Source organism: Sciurus vulgaris, assembly GCF_902686455.1.
Source record: "Sciurus vulgaris genome assembly, chromosome: 5".
NCBI classification, from domain to species: Eukaryota; Metazoa; Chordata; class Mammalia; order Rodentia; family Sciuridae; genus Sciurus; species Sciurus vulgaris.
The window spans coordinates 111,915,481-111,936,696 of record NC_136465.1 but is presented as its reverse complement, the minus strand read 5'-3'; the positions used below and the strand labels follow the sequence as shown (position 1 = coordinate 111,936,696).

At 39.2% G+C, this 21,216-nt stretch overlaps 1 protein-coding gene across 1 annotated transcript in view; it reads right to left on the bottom strand.

The window, feature by feature from the left end:
* The window catches only part of LOC306660898 (tubulin alpha-1C chain), a 32,843-nt gene that overhangs the window by 10,724 nt on the left and 903 nt on the right, over window positions 1-21,216 (bottom strand). The window lies entirely within an intron of this gene.

The following is a 21,216-nucleotide window of genomic DNA, read 5'->3' as shown; positions in this document are numbered from 1 at the left end:
AGCTACTCCCCCTGCCATTTTTACTTTTTATCTTAAGACAGGGTCTCACTAACTTACAGAAGCTGTTCTTGATAGGACCTAAATTCAAGAACAGCTGCCTCAGTCTCCTGAGTTGCTGGGATTATACGTGTTCCTCATGATGCCCTTCTTGTTTTTTATTTTGAGACAGTGTCTCAGTAAATTGCCCAGGCTGACCTAGAACTTATGATCTTCCTGCCTCAGCCTCCCTAGTAGCCAGCCTCTGTGTTTTAAAGTCATCTTAAGTGCTGGAATTCATATTTAGGTTTGCTGCCCTCTGCTGGGATTTATTGGAGGGAAAACATTCCTAGATAGACAGTTAAAACTTTAACCTTTATTTAAAGAGATCTATATGAGTCTAAACATTACAGAGTGAGGAGAGGCAGAAACTGATTTTACATTCTAATTGGAAATTTCCAGAATTCACTAAAACACTTTGAATTATTAACAAAGAGACAGAAGACCTAATCCTGTGCTCTGCCATTTTTAGCTTTATAACTTTGGATGGACATTTCTCCTCCTCAGGCTCCAAGTTGCACATGTGAAATATGGGGAGATTGGACAGGATGATCTATAAAGCCTCTTCCAACTTAACATCCTTTGAAGCTGAGACTCAGTTTCTGCAGTCCATGTGAGGTATACAAAATGAGCAAAGGTGAAAACATGCTTCATTCAATCAAGAGCTTCTAAGAGTCACCAATACATTATAGAAATAGTTGTAGATTGGAATTTTGCTGGAGTGTTACAATGCTTTAAGGACTTGAACTGGTGTATGTGTGTGTGGAGGGGGGTGCCAGGGATTGAACCCAGCGTTGTACTACCACTGAGCTATATATCTCCAGTCCTCTTTATTTTTCCTTTTGCAACCAAGATAGGTTGCCCAGACTGGCTTAGAACTTGTGATCCTCCTGCTTCATCCTCCCAAGTGGTTGGGATTATAGGTATGTGTCACCATTTCCATTGAGAACATGGTTTATAAATTGCTGTCATATAGCATGTCCACAAAACATTAGTAAAAAGAAAACTCCAGGTGTAATCCCAGCTACTTGGGAGACTGAGGCAGGAGGATTGCAAGTTTGAGGACATCCTGGATAACAGTGAGACCCTGTCTCAAAAAAATTAATTTTTAAAAAACAATTTAGATGAGATTAAATCTCATTTTTCCTCAGTCAAAACTGTTTTCTGTGCTAAAATACTAGTAATACTAATACTAAAGAATTTGTGTTCAGTTATAAATTACATGTTACAAATAAATAAGGTATAAGAATATTTTGTACTCATAGCAATTTATAACAAAATATTTTCTACTCCAATAATGCCTTGGTGGAATCTTAAGTGAAGTTTTCCTTTTGTTCTGTTTTATGTGTGTGTGCTGCTAGGGATGGAACTGAGTGTCTCAAGCAAGCTAGGCAAGTGCTGTACTACTGATCTGTACTCCCAGCCCTCAAACATAAGCTATTAAGAAAGATATTGGAACAAGAGGCAGTGGCATATGCCTGTAATCCCAGCTACTGGGGAGGCTGAGGCAGGAACTTCTGGATCAGAAGTTCCAGACTAACCTGGGCAACTTACCAAGATTCTATCTCAAAATAAAAATAAAAAGGTCTGGAGGCTGAGTAATCTCAGTGGTAGGGAACACCTGGATTCAATTCCCAATACACATCCAACCCCCTCCCAAAAGAAAGGTATTGGAGTCTGGGGATATAGCACAGTTGTAGAGTACTTGCCTAGCATGCATGCAGCCCTGAGTTCAATCCCCAGGACTGAAGGGGAAAAAAAAAAAAAGTTTATTTCAATTTTAAAACAATTTTTTAAAAAATTTATAGTTGTAGATGAACACAATACCTTTATTTAATTAATTAATTTATTTATATGTGGTGCTGAGGATTAAAACCAGTGCCTCACACATGCAAGGCAAGCACTCTACCACTGAGCCACAACCCCATTCCTTATTTCACTTGTGAGACAGGGTCTCTCTATGTTTCCCAGACTTTTATCAAACTTGTGAACTCCAGTGATTCCCCTGCTTCAGCTTCCCTAGATGCTGGGACTATAGGCAAGGACCACCATGCTAGGTTGTTGGGAGAAATCCTAGTTCTTGGCCCACAGCAATTAATGTCTCAAGTGTGTAAACTTGCAGAGAGGAGCATTCCACTCTGACCACCTAGGAATGTAAACAACTGCCCAAATTTACCTAGTGTTACCAAGGGAATCCGTTTAGGGGCCTGGTGGTCTGATCCCCTGTGGCACATTGTGATTGGGTTAAAAGTCTATAAAATGTATTATCAAACTTGTGAACTCCAGTGATTCCCCTGCTTCAGCTTCCCTAGATGCTGGGACTATAGGCAAGCACCACCACGCTAGGCCAAGAAAGTTATTTATTATTGAACTGTGGGAAATAAGGTCCTGAGATTTGAAATAATTTACCTCCAACTTTAAGAGGCAGAATTCGGAATAAATGCCTAAAATAACAGTTGTGCTCAGTGAGGTGGTGCATACCTGTGAACCCAGTGATTTGGGAGGCTGAGGCAAGTGGATGACAAGTTTGAGGTTGCTAAGTTTGATCCTGTCTCAAAAAGTTAAAAGGGTTGAGGGTATAGCTCAGTGGTAAAGCATCTCTGGGTTCAATCCCCAGTACTGCAAAATAAATAAATAGAAAGAAAGAAAGAAAGAAAGAAAGAAAGAAAGAAAGAAAGAAAGAAAGAAAGAAAGAAAGAAAGAAAGAAAGAAAGAAAGAAAGAAAGAAAAGTTCTTTTTTTATTCTAGGCTGTCTTCCTAAGCCTGTTACTGTTACTGTAGTTCACAGGGACAGGAAGTCCTAGAAAAGACATTATTGAATTTGTTGTCTTAAGGCAAGGCTACTACTCAGATAATAAGAAATTTAAAAAGGGAATTTGTCCTACTTTTAAGACCTCCAAAAGATAGCCAGGACTCTTCAGTTAAGCTCAACAACTTTCTTTAAAATAAACATTTTTTTCTTTTGCAATGCTGGGAATTGAACCCTGGGCCGAGGGCATGGTAGGCAAGTGCTCTACCACTGAGTTATGCCCCTAGTCCTTATAATAAAAGCATTTTAAAATCTATGCATTAAAAGGCAGTTTTGTTTTTTCCTTTTTATCCCTAGTAAGTCTAGGTAATCCATTCTTTTTTTGGTGACTGAACCCAAGTGCTCATGCTTGCTAGGCAAGTGTTCTACCACATGTCTGCCACCCTCCCTCCCCATACCTCCACACCCCGCCACCCTTTTTTTTTTTTTTTTTTGGTGCTGGGGATTTGAGCCCAGGGCCTTGTGCTTGTGAGACAAGCACTTTACCAACTGAGCTACATCCCCAGCCCCCCAAAAGGTGTTTCTTCTTCTTCTTTTTTTTTTTTTTTTGTGGTACTGGGGATCGAACTCAGGGCCTTGTGCTTGCAAGGCAAGCACTCTACCAACTGAGCTATATCCCCAGCCCACCACTTTTTAAATTTTATTTTGAGATAGGGTCTAAGTTGCCTAGGTTGGCCTGGAACTTGTGATCCTTCTGCCTTAGCCTCCTGAGTAGTTGGGATTATAGGTATGGATCTCTGAGCACAGCTTTACAAATTCTTTCAAGTTCTTACTGATCTGAGCAGCATTTTGACCACTTACCTTTTATAAGGACCTTGCTGATGCCATGCTAACTCCACTCTGGGATGTTACCATATACGATTGGCTAGCTTCTCTGAAATTTCACATTTTCTTTCCAATGAGGTCTCATTTGGCTTGTTCAGTGGTTTGGAATCATTTGCTCATAGTGACTGATATAATTGAGTAGGTTGTATTTGCCCTGTATTTCCACCCTGTATCACTATATCCAAGCCTTCTTTTGTAAGTTCTAATCTTTCTTATAATTAATAACCAGTCCCTTAAACATCTCCTCATTCCTTTAGGCCACACAGGTAAATTTTTCTTGCAGAAAATTAAAAAGTTTAATTTTCTGGGTGTGGTGGTACACACCTATAATCCCAGTGGCTTGAGAGGCTGAGGGTGGATCACAAATTCCAGGCCAGCCTCAGCAACTTAGCAAGGCTTGAAGCAACTTAGTGAGACCCTGTCTCAAAATAAAAAATAACTTTAAAAAAAGGGCTGGGGATGTGACTCAGTACCAAAAAAAAAAAAAAAAAAAAAAAAAAAAGAACCACTCACAGTATTCATATCTCCATTATTCTCATAAGTGGACCATATATTGGAGTCTGGAAACCTTCTTTATTTATAGCAATGTTTATTTAATAATCTTATTTATTCCTATGCCTAAAAAGCACTCAAGGAGCCCAAGTGGAAGGTCCCTAAGGGTTTTCTTTATGATTATAACTTCTGATATGATTATAACTTCTTTATGATTATAACTAGCTGAGCCAGTGAGGGTTTTCTTAGAGTTTCTGAATCTCAGGAAAATCTTTCCCCTTTTACTTTTCTGGTTCTCCTTCTACCTGCCCCCTCCTCAAGTGCCCAGGACACAGAGTAACTATTTTCAAGTACACTAAATATTTGGTTTTTCCTACAAAATTAGGAAAATAGAGCCTCAATATAACATCAGTGCAAAATTATACAGTTAGGAAGCTTAAGAGGCAAAAAATAGTCTCCTGTTAGTCTGATAGTTAAATTTGGCTAAAAGCATCCAGCTTCTTCCAGTGCCTAGCCAAGTCTCCCCACCCACTAATCTCACCCCCTTATAATTCTTTTGTACTAATCCCCCACTCATTGGTATGCTGGAGTCTGCTAGAACCCATTGTTGAATTTTAAGGAATTACATGAACCAGCTAGACATCACCTGGGTAGCTTTAAGTCAGCAATATTTATTTTCCAATGGTGGGGATCAAATCCAGGACCTCAAGCATGCTAAAAATGTGTTCTACCACTGAGATACATTCTCAGCCTAGCTGTGGTACATGTATTTACACCAGGGAAATTAGCGAATGGTACAAATGAGGCTTCCACACCTCACTCCCAGCTGGTTGTTTAACATTTACTGTGAGGGAGATTAAAACACCTCACCCTGAATCTATTTCTTGTACACATTTCAAGTTGTTTTTTCAGAGAAACTAGACTTCAGCAGACACAGAAATGATTCCAAAAAGCTGTCCTTTTGCAAAAAGAAATCTACCGCTGTAAACAGCAATGCAGGCAGAGGCTCTCTGTGTGTGTGTATGTGTGTGTGGTAATGGAGACGAAACCTAAAGCCTCATGCATGCTAGGAAAGCATTAGTAGTTCAGTTCATCCCAACTCTTACATGCATGGAATTCAATTTCAGTCAATAGGCTAGGCTCGTATTTGCAATTCTCCTGCCTCAGTCTGTGGTATCCGGGATTATAGGCATGTGTCTCCTCACTCTGTAGGCAGAAGCTTTTCTGATAGCCCCCTTCTCCTAGGAAAGATCTTTTCCATAGGAAGAAGAGACTAGGGGTCTGACAATTGACCCAGATGGAATGGGTGGCTGTTGCCTGGGGGACTTCATCTGCATAAAAAGGTATCCCTTACCCACTGGGTACCTTCTCCTTGAAACCTTCCATAGTCTGTCACCTTACTTCCCTCTAGAATCCCTACATAAGGCTTAGCTCTATATAAAGTTCAGTTATATTGCCCTTGAGTCTCATATTCTATATATGGTTTCTGTGCTTATGCTCATTAATAAATTTGTGTACCTTTAGTATATTGTCAGTTAATTTCAAAGACCAAAATTCTGGAAATTTCAGAGGGAAAAGAAAACTTTCCTACAACCAGAACGTCATTATCCCTACCTTCACACTTGTCCATGTCAGGTCATTTCTCTTAGTTTTTTTTTTGGTCCTTGCACAAAAAGGTCTTTTTGTTCTCAGAGCCTAGTTCATTCCCTGGCTTCAAGTTGAACCCTCTCTCACAGTCAACTAACACCCAAGGCCTAGCCTGGCTCCTCTCGATTCAGTTTTTTAATCCAAATTAACTCATTCATGGCATTTTCTACTGTAGTTTTTTTGTTTGTTTGTTTGTTTTGCTTTGTTTTGGTACTGGGGATTGAACCTAGGGGTGCTTTACTACTGAGTCACATTCCCAGGTCTTTTAATTTTTAAATTTTCTTGCTAAGTTGCTTAGGACCTCACTAAATTACTGACACTAGTCTTCGACTTGTGATCCTCCTGCCTCAGCCTCTGGAGTCTTTGGTATTACAGGGCACTGCCATAGCACCTGGAATGGTGTTTTCTTTGTTTTTTGGTGCTGGGGATGGAACCAAGGGCCTCTTGCATGCTAAGCACATGCTCTGCCACTGAACTATACTCACAGTCCTTATGGTTCTTTCCTAGTCTTTTATCTCCTGGGTTCTAAATGCCCTCTGACTTCTTTACTGTCTCACCCCTTATCTAGCTCAGTGTCTCTACCATTAGCACAGGTATCATCACACATGGCTTTCATCCTTAGACTGAGGGATTTACAAGCCTTAACTTATTTATTCTTCATGATACTCCTAGGAGGTAGAAGCTGTTGTCACCTCCATTTTACAGAGGAGGAAAGTGAGGCTCATGAGATTAAATAACCCATCTAAGGTTGTACACTGGCCCATGCTGCCTTCAGCCCAGCCTTCTCTGGAAATACCTCCCTTTTCCTGCAGGAGATTGGCTTCAAAGCTAGCATTTCTGAACCACTGTCTCCTCTCCAAAAACATTAGAATAGAACCACTTTTATATCTACATCTTTAATTACATGTTTATTTCCCCAAATCATCCAAATCTGGAACGGTCCCCAAAGTCCTCAGTTAGGAGATGTAGTTCAGTGCTCCAACAGATGTGAGTCTGTTCTCACAGGGCTTTATTTTTATAGCACTTTGCTATTTTGATCCTTTAGACCTTGTATTTTTTCCTTACCCTCTGGAATATTTTGTTCCACTAGAGTCAGGAATATAAGTCATTTAGAAACCCTGAAAAGTCTTCACATGTTTCTGATAGATCAAGATTTCCTTGTTTTAAATTACATAGTTCTCTGTTTTGGTAAGCTGTAGTCCCCACTGACCTTGTAAATGGATGATGTGGAACAGCCTGTAACTACAAAAATCAACTTACCATGTTCCCTCAGCAGCTCCATTTATTTGTACAGAGCCCAAGGGACAGAGTCCAGCTCATATAGTGTGGAGAAAAAAAAATCGTTTGTGTTCAAAACAAAGAAACAATTTTTAAATTCAGGCTGCTTTTCCTCTTTATTCTGACTGAAATCACTTATAGTAAACCAAAGTTGTTCGAGAGAGGAAAATAAAATTAACCTGGAATAGAGGTCACCTAACAAGCTATGCAAACTGTTTCCTTGGTTCTGGTTTGCTCCATTGCACTGAGGGCTTCATGGTTTCTAGGCCCAGATGGCCTGGCCCCAAGCTCATTGTTATGGGAGACTCAGATGAGAAGTTTAGCTGATTGGGAAGGTAGTAGTTACTTTCTTAACAAGCAACAGAATAATTTTGACTCTAAAGGACAGGGTAAAACATAAATGGAAAAATACTATGGGATAGGGAAAATAAAAATTCAAATAATAAAATATTTATTGACTCCTCAGCAATAAGAGTGAAACCTCTCAGGGCCATTACAACAGCTAGGAACTGAGAAGTCTGACTTCTAGTGTGATTAGATAGTGTGGCCTCTGCCAGTGTCCCTACACTATTTTGGCTGAATTTCCCCATCTTCAGATTAATACTTGTTCTGAAACAGCTTGGGTCACTGGATTGAGATGGCGAAACCTGGATTTTAGCTCTAGTACAACTGATTGAGTGAATCTTGGTCTCATCATTTATAAAATGAAGTATAATTTATTCATATAGCACATAAAGATTTTCTAGAAATGCTATTATGTTATTTATTTGGCACCTAGCATGTGGTAGGCACTAACAATAATAGGAATTGAGGACAAGACAAAATCTGCTAAAGAGCATATATTGCATTTGGGAAAGAGATACTATGTATGAAGAAAAAATAAAGACAAGTAAGAAGGACAGAGAGTACTAAGGAGTGCTATAGTTGGTATGAGGTTTGTCTATGAAAGGTTTGTGTGTTGGAGGCTTGATCCTCAGTTTAAAGGTGTAGAGGTGGTGGTAATTCTAAGAGGTGAAGCCTAGTGGAAGTTCTTAGGTTATTGAGGGTGCTGTCCTCATAAGGTAGTTCTTGTGGGACCTGTGAGTTAGGTATCATGAGAGCAAGCTATTATAAAAGACCAAGCCTGAATCATTCTCTTTCTGTTTGGTAATATGTTCTCCCTGTCTTGTTCACACTCAGGCCATGATGCCACCTGCCTTTAGCTTTCACTGGAGACCAAGCAAGTGGAGCCAGCCCATCGTGGACTTCCAGTTTCCCAAACTGTGAGCTAAATAAATCTCTCTTTATAATGTTACCCAGCCACAGGTATTTTGTTATAGTAACAGAAGATTAAGACTGAGGGTATCTCTGATTTGAAGGAAGAAGTGAATCATTTAGATGTCAGGAGAAGAGCATTCTAGACAGAGGAAATGTATGGAACAGTATGTGGGAAGAAAAAAATAATTAGAAGGCAAGGCCAGAGTAAAAATAGGGTCCACCATAAGAATTTTGGCATTTTGTCTGAAACTGGAAACCACTGGAAGGGTCCAAGAAAACTTATGACAAGATTAGACTTTTGTTTTAACAGGGTTACTCTGGTTTCTGTACTTAGAGTATAGAGAAGCAAGGAAGAAACAGCTAAGCAACTACTACAATACTTTGAGCAGGATCTCAGAGTGTAAGCAATGGAGATAATTAGTGGCCAGATTCTGGATAGAATTTTCTGACAGACTGGATGGGGGTTGTGAAAAAAAGAAGAGTCAAAAATGGCAATGGGGTTCTGGGGCTGAGGCTCAGTGGTAGAGTGCTTGCCTCGAATATGTGAGGCACTGGGTTTGATTCTCAGCACCACATAAAAATAAATAAATAAGGATATGTCTATCTACAACTAAAAAATATTAACAAAAAAAAAAAAATGACAATAGGGGCTGGGTGGTCGAGTGGTAGAGTGCTTACCTAGCACATGTGAGGCACTGGGTTTGATCCTCAGTACCCAAAATAAATAAATAAATAAATAAATAAATAAATAAATAAATAAATTTTTAAAATGAATGACAATGGTTTGATTCTGAGCAACTGGAATCATTAAGCTGATATTGAATTAAATGAGGAACACTTTAGGAAAAATAGTATTAAGGGTAGTAAGGAGCAAGCAGGATTTGTTTTGTTCATATTAAGTTTGAGATACCTCTTAGACCTTCAAGTAGAGGTCTGAAGCAGGAAATTAATCAATATTCATAAGGATGGGAAGGGAACTGCATTTCCAACCCAGATCTTTAAGCTTCTATATTAGAAAATCAGTCAGGGCAGGACAAGACAATAGTCCAATAGCAAAAAAAAAAAAAAAAAAAAAAAAAAAAAGGTAACTCAAAATAAAGTCATTCTGAGGAAAGGAAAAATCTAGATTGGTGATACAGTTTAAAATAAGGCCCCAAGGGCTGGGAATATAGCTCAGTTGGTAGAGTGCTTGGGTCAATCCCCAGCACTGAAGAAGGAAAAAAAAAAAAAAAGTCCCCAAGTACTTCCCTGGAACTACAAATTATATTCTTTTTTTTTTTTTTTTTTTTTTTGTGGTGCTGGGGATTGAACCCAGGGCCTTGTGCATGCAAGGCAAGCACTCTACCAACTGAGCTATATCCCCAGCCCCAGATTATATTCTTGCAACTGAAGATGGAAGTCCATCAGAACCTAAACATTCAAGTATGTGTACAAGTTTGACCTTGAAAGTTCTCTGTGACATACTAAGAAATAAAGCAAGGCACAGTTTTGCACATGCCTGTAATCCCAGCAACTGGGAGGCTGAGGCAGGAGGATGACAAGTTTGAAGCCTGCCTCAACAACTTTGGGAAACCTTGTCTCAAAAAAAAAAAAAAAAAAAAAAAAAAAAAAAAAAAAAATAAAAGGGCTTGGGATGTAGCTCAGTGCTGAAGTATGGGGCTTCACAGTCTCAACACCAAGCTTAAAGCACCTCACAATTTTCTGGGTGATAGAAGCAGTTTTCATTCTAATGAGGTGACTTTTGGTGGGAAACTATCCTGGATAGTTTCAGGAAAGAGGCTTGTCATCAGAAAGATCAGTTCATGATTAGAGACTTGGAAATTTTAAACCCATTCCCCATCACCCAAGGAGGGAGAGGGCCCAGAGATTGAGTTAATAGTTGATCATACCTACATGATGAAATCTCTATGAAAATTCCTTAAGAGCTCCAGGGTGGTACACAAGAACACATTCCCTTAACAGGAGGGTAGCATAGCTCAACTCCATGGGAATAGGGAAGTTCTTGCACTCAAGACCCTTCTACACCTTGCCCTATGTATCTCTTCATTTGACTATTCATTTGTATCCTTTAAAATAAACACAAGTGTTTCTCTGAGTTCTGTGAACCATTATAGCAGATTTCTAAACTTGAAGAGGAAGCTGGTAGACCCCTTGCCTAGCATGTGTGAGGCCCTGGATTCAATCCCTAGCACTGTGCACACTATATGCAAACCAAACCTGAGGAGGGGATCATGGAAGCCTCCAATTTGTAACCAAATCAGACAGAAGTATAGATGCCCAATACATGTGACAGGTGTCTGAAGTTGGGGGCAGTTTTATGGGCCTGAGCCCTTACCTACAGGGTCTATGCTAACTTTGGTGATTAGTGTCAAAACTGAATTAAATTAGACATTTGGGTTTGTGATTGCAGAGAATTGAAAATTGGCTGGTGCTGGGGGGTGGGAAACCCATATATTTAGTGTCAGAACTGTAGTGAGTTGGGAAAGCAGTTTTCTGCTGTATGCTTTGGGGTTGGAAAACAACCAATTTGCCTCACTCCACATCCCAATTTTGAATGTGTAAACTCCCTCTAAACTTTTGGACAGTCTGTAGGCAATCCTAATAGAGAAGAGGAACAAACTTTGAGAGGGATTCATTGTGTAGAAATTTGTACCTCATTGGATTAAGAGAGTGTTTTAATGGAAGCTGCATTATGTAGGAATGGTTAATTAAATCATTGCCTCTCCAGATACAGTGGTGCACATCTGTGATCCCAGCAGCTCTGGAGCCTGAGGCAGGAGGATGCCACGTTCCAGGCTGGCTTCAACAAATTAGCATGATCATGTCTCCTGTCTCAAATAAAACGAAAAAGACAGGATATTGATCAGTAGTAGAGCACCCCTCTGTTCAATCCCTAGTACCACACACAAACACATCACTTTGGAGATTATATATTTCACAATATCCTAAGACCTCTCTTTCTTATTTAATTCTTTTCTGATGTTTCCCTCTAAGCACTTTCAGCTACTTCCCATAAATTTTTTAAAAATTTTTTTTAGTTATCAATGGATCTTTATTTTTTTAAATTTATATGTGGTGCTGAGAATCGAATCTGTGCCTCACACATGCTAGGTAAGCGGTCTACCACAGAGCTACAACCCCAGCCCTACTTCCCATAAATTTTGATATGATATATTTTCATTTTCATTCAGTTAAAAATAATTAAAAATTTCCCTTCTGATATCTTTTTTGACCCACTGGCTATTTTGAAGTCTTCCTAATTTCCAAATACTTAGGGATTTCTCGGATTTCTGTTATTGATTTCTAACCTTATTCCATGTGTCAGAGAATATAGTTTATTGATTTCAATTCTTTTAATATTAAGCATTATTTTATGTACTAATATATGGTGTACTTTAGAGAATATACTATGTACTCACTTGCAAACAATAAATTCTGAAGTCATGAGTCAGAGTACCCTACATATATTTAGGTCAAATTTGTTGGTAATGTTGCTCTAACCTTCCAGACCTCTGCTGATTTTCTAAATGTTCTGTCTAATACTGAGTGGAGTATTTAAGTTCCAGTTATTACCATTGACTTGTCTATTTCTCCCCAAAATTCTGTCAGTTTTTGTTTCATGTATTTTAGAGATCCTACATATTTGTATAGTTATATTTTCCTGATGAACTGATCCTTTTATTTTTATTAAATGTCCCTCTTTGTCTCTGGTACTCTTTTTTTAGGTGATGAAGAGTCTTAAGTTTATTTTGTCTGATATTACTATGGCCACTACAGCTCTATCATGGTTGCTATTTCTATGACATACCTTATTCTATTTCTTTGCTATTAACTTATTTGTAGCATTAAACCTAAAATGTATCTGTGGATATCTTCCTTTTTCATTCAGTCTGACAGTTTCTTTATTTAGGGTGTTTAGGTCATTCATAATTAATGTAATTCTTGATGTGAATGGATTTACATTTTCCATTTTTGAATTTGTTTTTCTATAAGTTCTCTGTCTTTTTTGTTCCTCTCTTCCTCCTCTACTGTATCCTTTTATGTTAAATATTCTTTTGTTGTTTTGAAACAAGGTCTCCCTATGATGCCTGGACTGGCCTCAAACTTTCAATCCTACTGCCTCAGCCTCCTGAGTTGTTGGGATTATAGGTGTGTGCCACTGCTCCCAGCTCTGCTTAGTATTTCTTACTGTGCCATTAATTCTTATTTTGTTAGGTTTTGTTTTGTTGTTTTGTTTTGTTTTGTTTTGTTTTGTTTAAGACAGGGTCTATGTTGCCCAGGCTGGCCTTAAACTCCTGGGTTCAAGAGAGTTTCCTGCCTCAGCCTCCAGACTGACTACAGGCGCATGCCGTTGTGCCTATCTTTCTTTGTTTCTTTTCTTTTGTCTGGGGAGTGAATCCTGTGGTCCTTTACTACTGAGCTACATTCTCAATCAGGTAAAGATACACACACACACTCTTCCTCACTAGGGCTTTAACCCAGGGGGTGCTTTATCACTGAGTCATATCCCCAGCTCTTTTTATTTTTTATTTTGAGACAGGGTCTCACTAAATTGCCCAGGCTGGCTTGGAACTAACTTACTTTCTCTCTCTCTCTCTCTCTCTCTCTCTCTCAATCCCCTGGGGATTGAACCCAGGGGTACTTTACCACTGAGCTACATCACCAGCCATTTTTTTCTTTACATTTTTTAAGATGTTGATAGACCTTTATTTTATTCATTTATTTTTATGTGGTGCTGAGAATCAAGCCCAGTACCTCACACATGCTAGGCAAGCACTCTACCACTGAGCCACAACCCCAGTCCCCCATCCCCAGCCTTTTAATTTTTGTTTTGAGACAGGGTCTCACTAAGTTGCTGAGGCTGCCCTCAAACCTGGTGATCCTCTGGCCTCAGCCTTCCGAGTTGCTGGGATTATTGGAGTGTGCAACCTTGCCTATCTTTGATTCTTTAAATGTGACTTTAGTTTTTTTTATCATAATTATAGTTGCCTTTTTTTTTTTTTTTTTTTTTTTTTTTTGCGGTGCTGGGGATTGAATATAGTTGCCTCTTTAATGCCTTTGCTTGGTAAATCCAACTTTGGATACTCAATTTCTGTTGATTGTTGCTTTTCCTGAGAATGGATCATATTTTCCTATCTCTTTGCATATTTTATTGAAAATTGGATGTTTTAGATAATGTATTGTAGCAATTCTGTACTGATTTTTCTCTCTCAAGAGTGTGCTTTGGGGTTTGGGGATATTGCTCAGTTGGTAGAGTGTTTGCCTTGCATGCACAAAGCCCTGGGTTTAATCCCCAGCACAAAAAGAATGTGCTTTAGTTAATGAGTTTCTTTGTTTAGTAACTTGCCTGAGCTAAAGCTATGAAATCTGTCTCCTCTGAAGTGTGTGGCTGGTGATTATCTCTGTTCAGTTTCCTTTCTTCTTTCTCTTAAAAAAGTCTGAATTCCAGCCAGATGTGGTGGTATATGCCTGTAATCTCAGCTACTCCAGAGGCTGAGGCAGGAAGATCTCAAGTTTGGGGACAGTCTCAGCAATTTAGCAAGATTGTGTCTTAAAATAAAAAGGACTGGGGATATAGCTCAGTGGTATGGCACCCCTGGATTCAATCCCTATTGCTGCAAAATAAATGTATTAAAAAATATTTTTAAAAAATAATTTAAAAATTATTTTCCTAGGGGTAACCTCTGCCTGAGTAGACTAGTAGTCAACTGATGGGATAAAAATTGTGCTGAAACACTGTTATAGTCTGGATCCCCAAAAGTTGAAAATATGGTACCTAGTGCAGCAGTATTCAGGGGTAGAGCCTTTGGGATTGGATCGAGAGGGTTCTTACCTCATCAATGGATTAATCCATTGATGGATTCATAGCTATTGGGAAGTGGTGGAAATCTGAGGTGGGGCCTAGTTGAAGGAAGTAGTTCTTTGGGGGTATGAAGACTTCTTTGCATAGGCATGGTTAAAACATGGACAACCATATCAAAATATGATTGGACATAAAAGGCATAATCTAATCTAATAGACTGGGTGGGGAAACCCAGCAAGACATGTCTGCTTCAGCATATTCTTGGCCTCTCTGTGTAGCATTCCTTTTTCCAGGGCATGGGGCAGGATTCCCTTGAAGGGCGTATTTTGTCCCTAGACTCTCTCTCTGCTTCCAGTTGCCAAGAGGTGAGCAGTTTGCCCCAACCTTGCTTCTAACCATCAGGCTCTGCCTTATCACAGACCCAGAAACAACACAGCCAAGTGACCATGGACTAAAACCATGAGCCAAAATAAATACTTACTCCTTTAATTTCCTCCTCTGATTTCTCTCACAGTGACAGAAAACTAACACAAATACCTCAAGCCAGTAGGGCTTTCATCCTGTGATTATGAATTTTTGTGTAGGATGGGGAGCCATAGTTCAAAGTTTAGGCCATCTTCAATTCTGTCTGGGCTTACTGTTACTTTCTGTTGGACCCTTTCACATCTGCTCTGTGCAGGCAGCCCCCAAGTCAGCTGGAAGTGTGTGGAAATCTCACATTTTCTGTTCTCCACTGTACATGTACATAACCATACCCAGGAATTTGCTTTTCCAGCCACAAGTGGGGTTAGAAGAACTCCAAATCAACTAAGCCATTTTGGATGGTAGCTGCAAAGCTGGTCTTCACAGAATTCCTGCCCTGTCCCCTTACCCCCAGGATAAATCTCTTATGCTGAGGGGGAGGTTGGCAATAGGAGCATCCTCAGGCAAGAATGCCACAGATTCCCACTATTATGATATTCAGCAATTATTCAGGCAAAAATACATTTAAGATTATTATATGCCTTTATTTCTACAGTGCTAGAAATGGTTGTGTTTGTCCATTTTATCCAGCATTTCAGGGAGATGTCCACCTCCTCACTCTACCATAGTTGGAAGTCACACCCTCCCCAATAAATATTTGATGAATAAGTAGACTAACCACTTGGAATTTGTCTTCTGCCTCTACCACTCTACTGAAACTCTCCTATCAAAAATTACTAGTTACCACGTTGGCACTAAAACAAGCTACAAGACAGGCCTGAACTGAACTCTGTCAGCAACTGTGTATTTGGCAAGGATCTTCTCCAAGTCTTGGTTCTTCTCTTCTGTTAAATGACAAAATAATACCTATGGTGTTATTGTGATGTAATGATATGTTTTGTTTTGGTTGTCATCCATGGTTCCTGGCTCATAACTCCCTCCCAAAGCAGGCCACAGAAACTAGAATTTCTTTCCCAAGGCAGGTCCTTTCTCAAGAACTCTTATCTCCCTCTCCACTACACTTTTCAGCCTTGGAATTAGCTCTAAGGAAATTCTGATTTACCTTGGTTAACAGTAGGTTATAAGACTCTCCTCATTCCAGAGGGATCCTGCCCCATGCCTGGAAAGAAGAATGCTACGCAAAGAGATCAAGAAAAATGCTGAGGCATTTGTCTTGCTGGTTTTCCCCACCTAGTCAATTAGCATTAGATCATGCCCTTTATGTCCAATCATATTTTGACATGGTTGTCCATGCTTTCACCATGCCTATGCAAAGTTGTCTCCATAAAACTCCAAAAGGACCGGGCTCAAGAGAAGCTTCCTAATAGTGAACACATGAACATTCTTGGAGGAATGCATTTCTTCATCTGTATCCTTTGTAATATCCTTTATAATAAACCAGTAAATTAAAGTGTTTCTCTGAGTTCTGTGAGCCACTCAAGCAAGTTCATTGAATCTAAGAAGGTTATGGGAATCCTGCTTTGTAGTGGATCAGTCACAAGCACAGGTTAAACAACCTGGGGCTGTGACTGGCATCTACAGTAGGGTTGGGGGGATGTGGGGGAGTCTCTGGGAGCACACCTTTAACATGAGAGACTGGATACTAACTTCAGGTAGATAGTGTCAGAACTAAATTAGATTACAGGACACCCAGCTGATGTCACTGCAAAACTGACAGCTTGCTTCCTCATGGGGAGAAACCCCTCACCTCTTGCGGTTATGGAAGTCTTCTATGTTGTTGGGCTGTAACAGCACAGGGGGAAAAAGACTTCTCTTCCTCCTCCTCCTCTTTTTTTGTACTGGGAACTGAACCCAGAGGTGCTTTACCACTGAGCTATATCTTCAGCCCTTTTTATTTATTTATTTATTTTAATTTTGAGACAGGGCCTCACTAAATTACATAGGACCTCACTAAGTTGCTAAAGCTGGCTTTGAACTTGCAATCTTCTTGCCTCAGCTTCTAGAGTGGCTAGCATGCACCATTACACCCTGTTACTTTGTTTTTTCTCATGGCACAGTTATTGTAAGCCAGGATCAGTGGCACACACCTGTAATCTCAGCAACTCAGAAGGCTGAGGCAAGAGGATTGCAAGTTTCAGGCTAACTTGGATAACTTAGTAAGACCTGTCTCAAAAGAAAAAAAAAATTAAAGGGCTGAGGGGTATAGCGCAGGGGTAAAGCATCCCTGGGTTCAGTCCCCAGTACCAAGAAAAAAAGAAAAGAAAGAAAGGTAGGTGGCTTGGTTGGTTTAAGTAAGTATCTGGTTGGAGGCTTCATGGTTCTTTTCCAACCTAGTATTTGTCAGGAGGATGGAGTTCCTACTCATACTGAATCTGGGACACCTCTCTTATCTTTACACACAGCAGAGACATAATTGGTGGATGAGGGATAAGATCATGAGAACCTTTTAAGATTTGATCTGTTATACAGAACTTAAGGTATTATTATGTCTTATTATGGTGTTCTTTGGGAACTTTTTAAAAAAATCCCCTTCTCTGGGAAATTTTGGTCATAACCAAATTTCTAAAAATAGTGAAGATACTCAAGTAAGTCCCGCCAACTTCTTTTTTTCCCCTGGATATTTTAACTATTACAAGGTGGATTCTTCTGAAAGATCAGAACCACTGATGTAAATTCTTTTTAATCACAAAATTTCACATTTTTAAGTATTTCTTCTAAGAAATGAAGTTCATGATCCTCCAAATCAGAAGCTAAACATCAATTTGGTGGAGAAGACAGATCATAACCAAACAGAATGTGCGGAATTCAAAATGAAAACAGTGTGGTGAAGCCATTTGGGGCCCCATTTAGGGCCTTGCTAAAAATTCAATTATTTTTGTAAGCAATGCATGTTTAAAAGCAAAATTTTAAAAATTACTTTTTATGTTTTTTTAAATTCCTTCCTCATCGTCCTTCCTTTAATTATTCATGAACCATTTATTACTCACTATTTTTACTTGTTCTTCCACATGTCTAACTGCCAACTATTTAAAGACAGATGTGGTACCTCTATGTATCACCCCCCTTTTTTGGAGGGGTACCAGGGATTGAACTCAGGGGCACTTGACCACTGAGCCATATCTACAGTCCTATTTTGTATTTTATTTAGAGGCAGGGTCTCAATGAGTTGCTGAGCACCTTTTTTACTGAGGTTTGCTTTGAACTTCTGATCCTCCTGCCTCAGCCTCCCGAGCTGCTGGGATTACAGGCATGCGCCACCATGCCCAGTATATATATCTCTCTTGATGCCTGGTACTGTTCCTTGCCATCAGCTCTAGTCAACAAGTATGTCCTTTCCAATCCCTTACTCAGAAGCCTTCAATATTTCTCTACTGTCCCTAAAAATGAGTGATGTCCATATTTTGTCTGACTGCATGTGCTTAGTAATATACAACTTCTCTCATATATAAAATGGTTGACATATATGCATATATTTATATATGTATAATTTATTTAAAATTGCGTATCATTATACTTATATTTTATATAAAGTATTGTTATTTTTATTTATGTGTGATGCTAGGATTTGAACCTGGGCCTTCCACATGGTAGGTAAGTTATATACCACTGAGCCTACTTTATATAAAGTATAAATATTTATCAAAATAGAAAGTTTAAGAGAATGACCTAATAATATATAAGTGGAATTTGTAATAACTTTTTTCTCTGTTCTTCCTGAACATCCCACTCTGGAGACCACTGGTCCAGGTTCTGTGAAGACATAGTCTTCAAACTGGGGTCTAGGTCTCCTAAGGGTACGTAGTATAGACAGTGTAAAAGTGCTCAATTTCCAGATTTTTGAATTACCAAATGTTCCCTCTCTGGAAAACCATGTACCTGAGAATGGCTTGCACTAGGCTGGTTTCTCTTTTCCACCCTCCCCTTCTCCATTGTCCTTATTCTTCACAACAGAAAGGTATTCCCCAGCCATCCTGAATTGTGTATGTGCTCTGTTCCCAAGCAAAGGGATCATGAGTCATTTGAGAATGTATCATGCCTGAGGGAGAATCCCTTGAGAGCAAAGAGAAACAATGACAGGACAGTGCCTTATTTCATCCATTTGACAAATTCATAGCAAGCCTCTGTGCCTGTCACAGCTGTCTCTTAGAATTAGAAGTCACAGGAGAGAAAGTGAAGGGCCTTACAGTTTATCTATATACATATGTATTTTTTAACTGAAAAAAATAAAGCTAAACTTTTTATGACAGAAAAGTATTATTTGACTAATTGGTTTGGCCATGGGGACTGGTTTTGCCAATTAAATTATTTTCTACAAATGGTATAAGCTAGACCTGTGACTCTAAGCATTTAATGCAAATATATGTAAAGCACTTATCTAATAATATAATATGCCAGAAATTTCATCATTTGCAGCTATCTCAAGTTATGATGACCACTGCCTTCAACTAACATTCAGGAGGTCATAACCTAGACTCTTGACCATCTTATCTCCTTTCAGTCCCATCAGGCTTCAGTCAAATCACTCTCATGCTCCTTGGTAATCTTCCAGGCCTATACTTTTGTATGTGTTCATATCAGTTCCTCCATTGTAAGTACCCTTCCCTCCCATCTCAGTGTGTTGAAATCCTACCTAATATCTACTTGGTCTAAGGCACTAATTAGGCACTGAGGATGCAAAATGAACATAATAGCCTTGGTTCCTTTTGCACAGAATTTAAGAGTCTAGTATGAGAAATAGATAAACAGTGATTATATGGTATTGTAAGAGCTTGTGATGGGGAACCATGAGGTGCTGCCCACTCATAGCAGACATACCCTCCATACACTTGAGGGGTCAAACACGTCTTCTCAGAGAAAGTCTTGGCCAGAAGACCAAGACCCTTTGAGAAACCTGACTTTTTTTTTGAGGGAGGAGAAAGAAGTGGACTGATCTATAATGAGAAAAAAAAAATGAGTTGAATTGATGGGACTCGGGTTGTGGCTCAGTGGTAGAGTACTTGCCTAAGCATGTGTGAGGCACTGGGTTCAAGTCTCAACACTGCATATAAATAAGTAAATAAAATAAAGATCCATCAACAATTAATAAAATATTTTTTTAAAAAATGAGTTGAATTGACATTGTTAGGGCACTTTTTCTGTGGAGTCAGGTGGGTTTTTTGTTTGTTTTTTAAGATATGAGATCTAGCTATGCTGCTCAGGCAGTCCTCAAACTCTTGGGCCCAGCCTCCCAAGTAGCTGGGAGTACCCGTGTGTGTCACTGTGTCAAGCTTTGAAGTCAGTATTTCAACCATGAGGGACACTAACATCATTATCATCATCATTATTATTATCATTATTTTGCAGTGCTGTGGATTGTACACTAACTTAAATCTAGGCCCAGATAGAAACTTTTCCCACATACAATCTGTTTCAGGCTTTTTTGAGAATAGTCATATACTCTTAAAAGTCCAATTATAAAATAAATTGAAAGTCAAGGGAGAGGTCATCTCTAAAAATATTTCCCCATGCTTTTTGCCAAACACAAATATTTGAGCTCAACTGCTGAAAGCATGGATATCCTTTTTATATTGGGCTCACCAGAAATAGTGCTCCCATGAACGTTCTTGGGATGTCTGTGAACGAAGTGACAGGTAGTTTGTCTTATGGCTCTGCTCTGAGGGTGAGGCACTTTTTAAAAAGTTAATGAAATAAAGAGAACCAGACAGGAGAAAATATTCTGTATAAAGGAACTTCTTTGTGCCACATAAGAGGAGGAGACTGGGAGGGCTCAACGTACTCTCACTGCTCCACCTTTATTCCCAGCACTGTCCTGGGCCAAAGGTCCTAAAAGTGCCTTGGTTGAGAGATGCTCAAGTTCTCTACTTTATGCCAACATGTGCTAATTTGTTATCAAGAAATTTATTTCAGTGAAAGGCTCCCTACAAATACATTAGAAGTGAGGTATGTGGCATCAGCCATTAAATATTTTCTCTGCTGGGCACAATTTGGGAGCCAATATCTCTTTGTTCATTCAAAATAGGGGGAAAAAATGGAAATCCTACTACTCATGAGGTTGAGGCAAGAAGATTGAAAGTTCAAAGCCAGCCTGGGCAACTTAGTGAGAACCTGTCTCAAAAATAAAAAAGACTGGGAATTTAGCTCAGTGGTAGAGCACTCCTGGGTTCAATGTCCAGTAGTGGAAACAAACAAACAAACAAAACCCTGCAGTCTTCTAGTTCTCTGATATAATCTACCCATTCATTGCCACAGTAGATTTCCATCCTGATTTCTTAGTTGTCTGAACATCTTCAAGTACCCCTATAATGGGTTAATGTTTTATCTATGATCCCTACGGAAACAGAATCAGACAGGTCTCATCCAAACAGGCTGTTATCGAAGTACCAAAGGTATTGTATAAGTACCTTATGAAACACTGCCTCTATAAGGAAGTCAAATGACATGAACCCCAAGGACTACACAATCAGTGAGGTTGGCTACATTGTTGATAAATACACTTCATCTCTTAAGAAAACCAGTGCAAACTCATCCCAGCACACAAAAATTCAGTTTTGCTAGAAAGTAACCATTATGCTCTGTATGAGCAGAACTAAATTTGATAAATATGTTTCCATTACAAATGCTTCTATCAGTGATGCCATATTTTCCC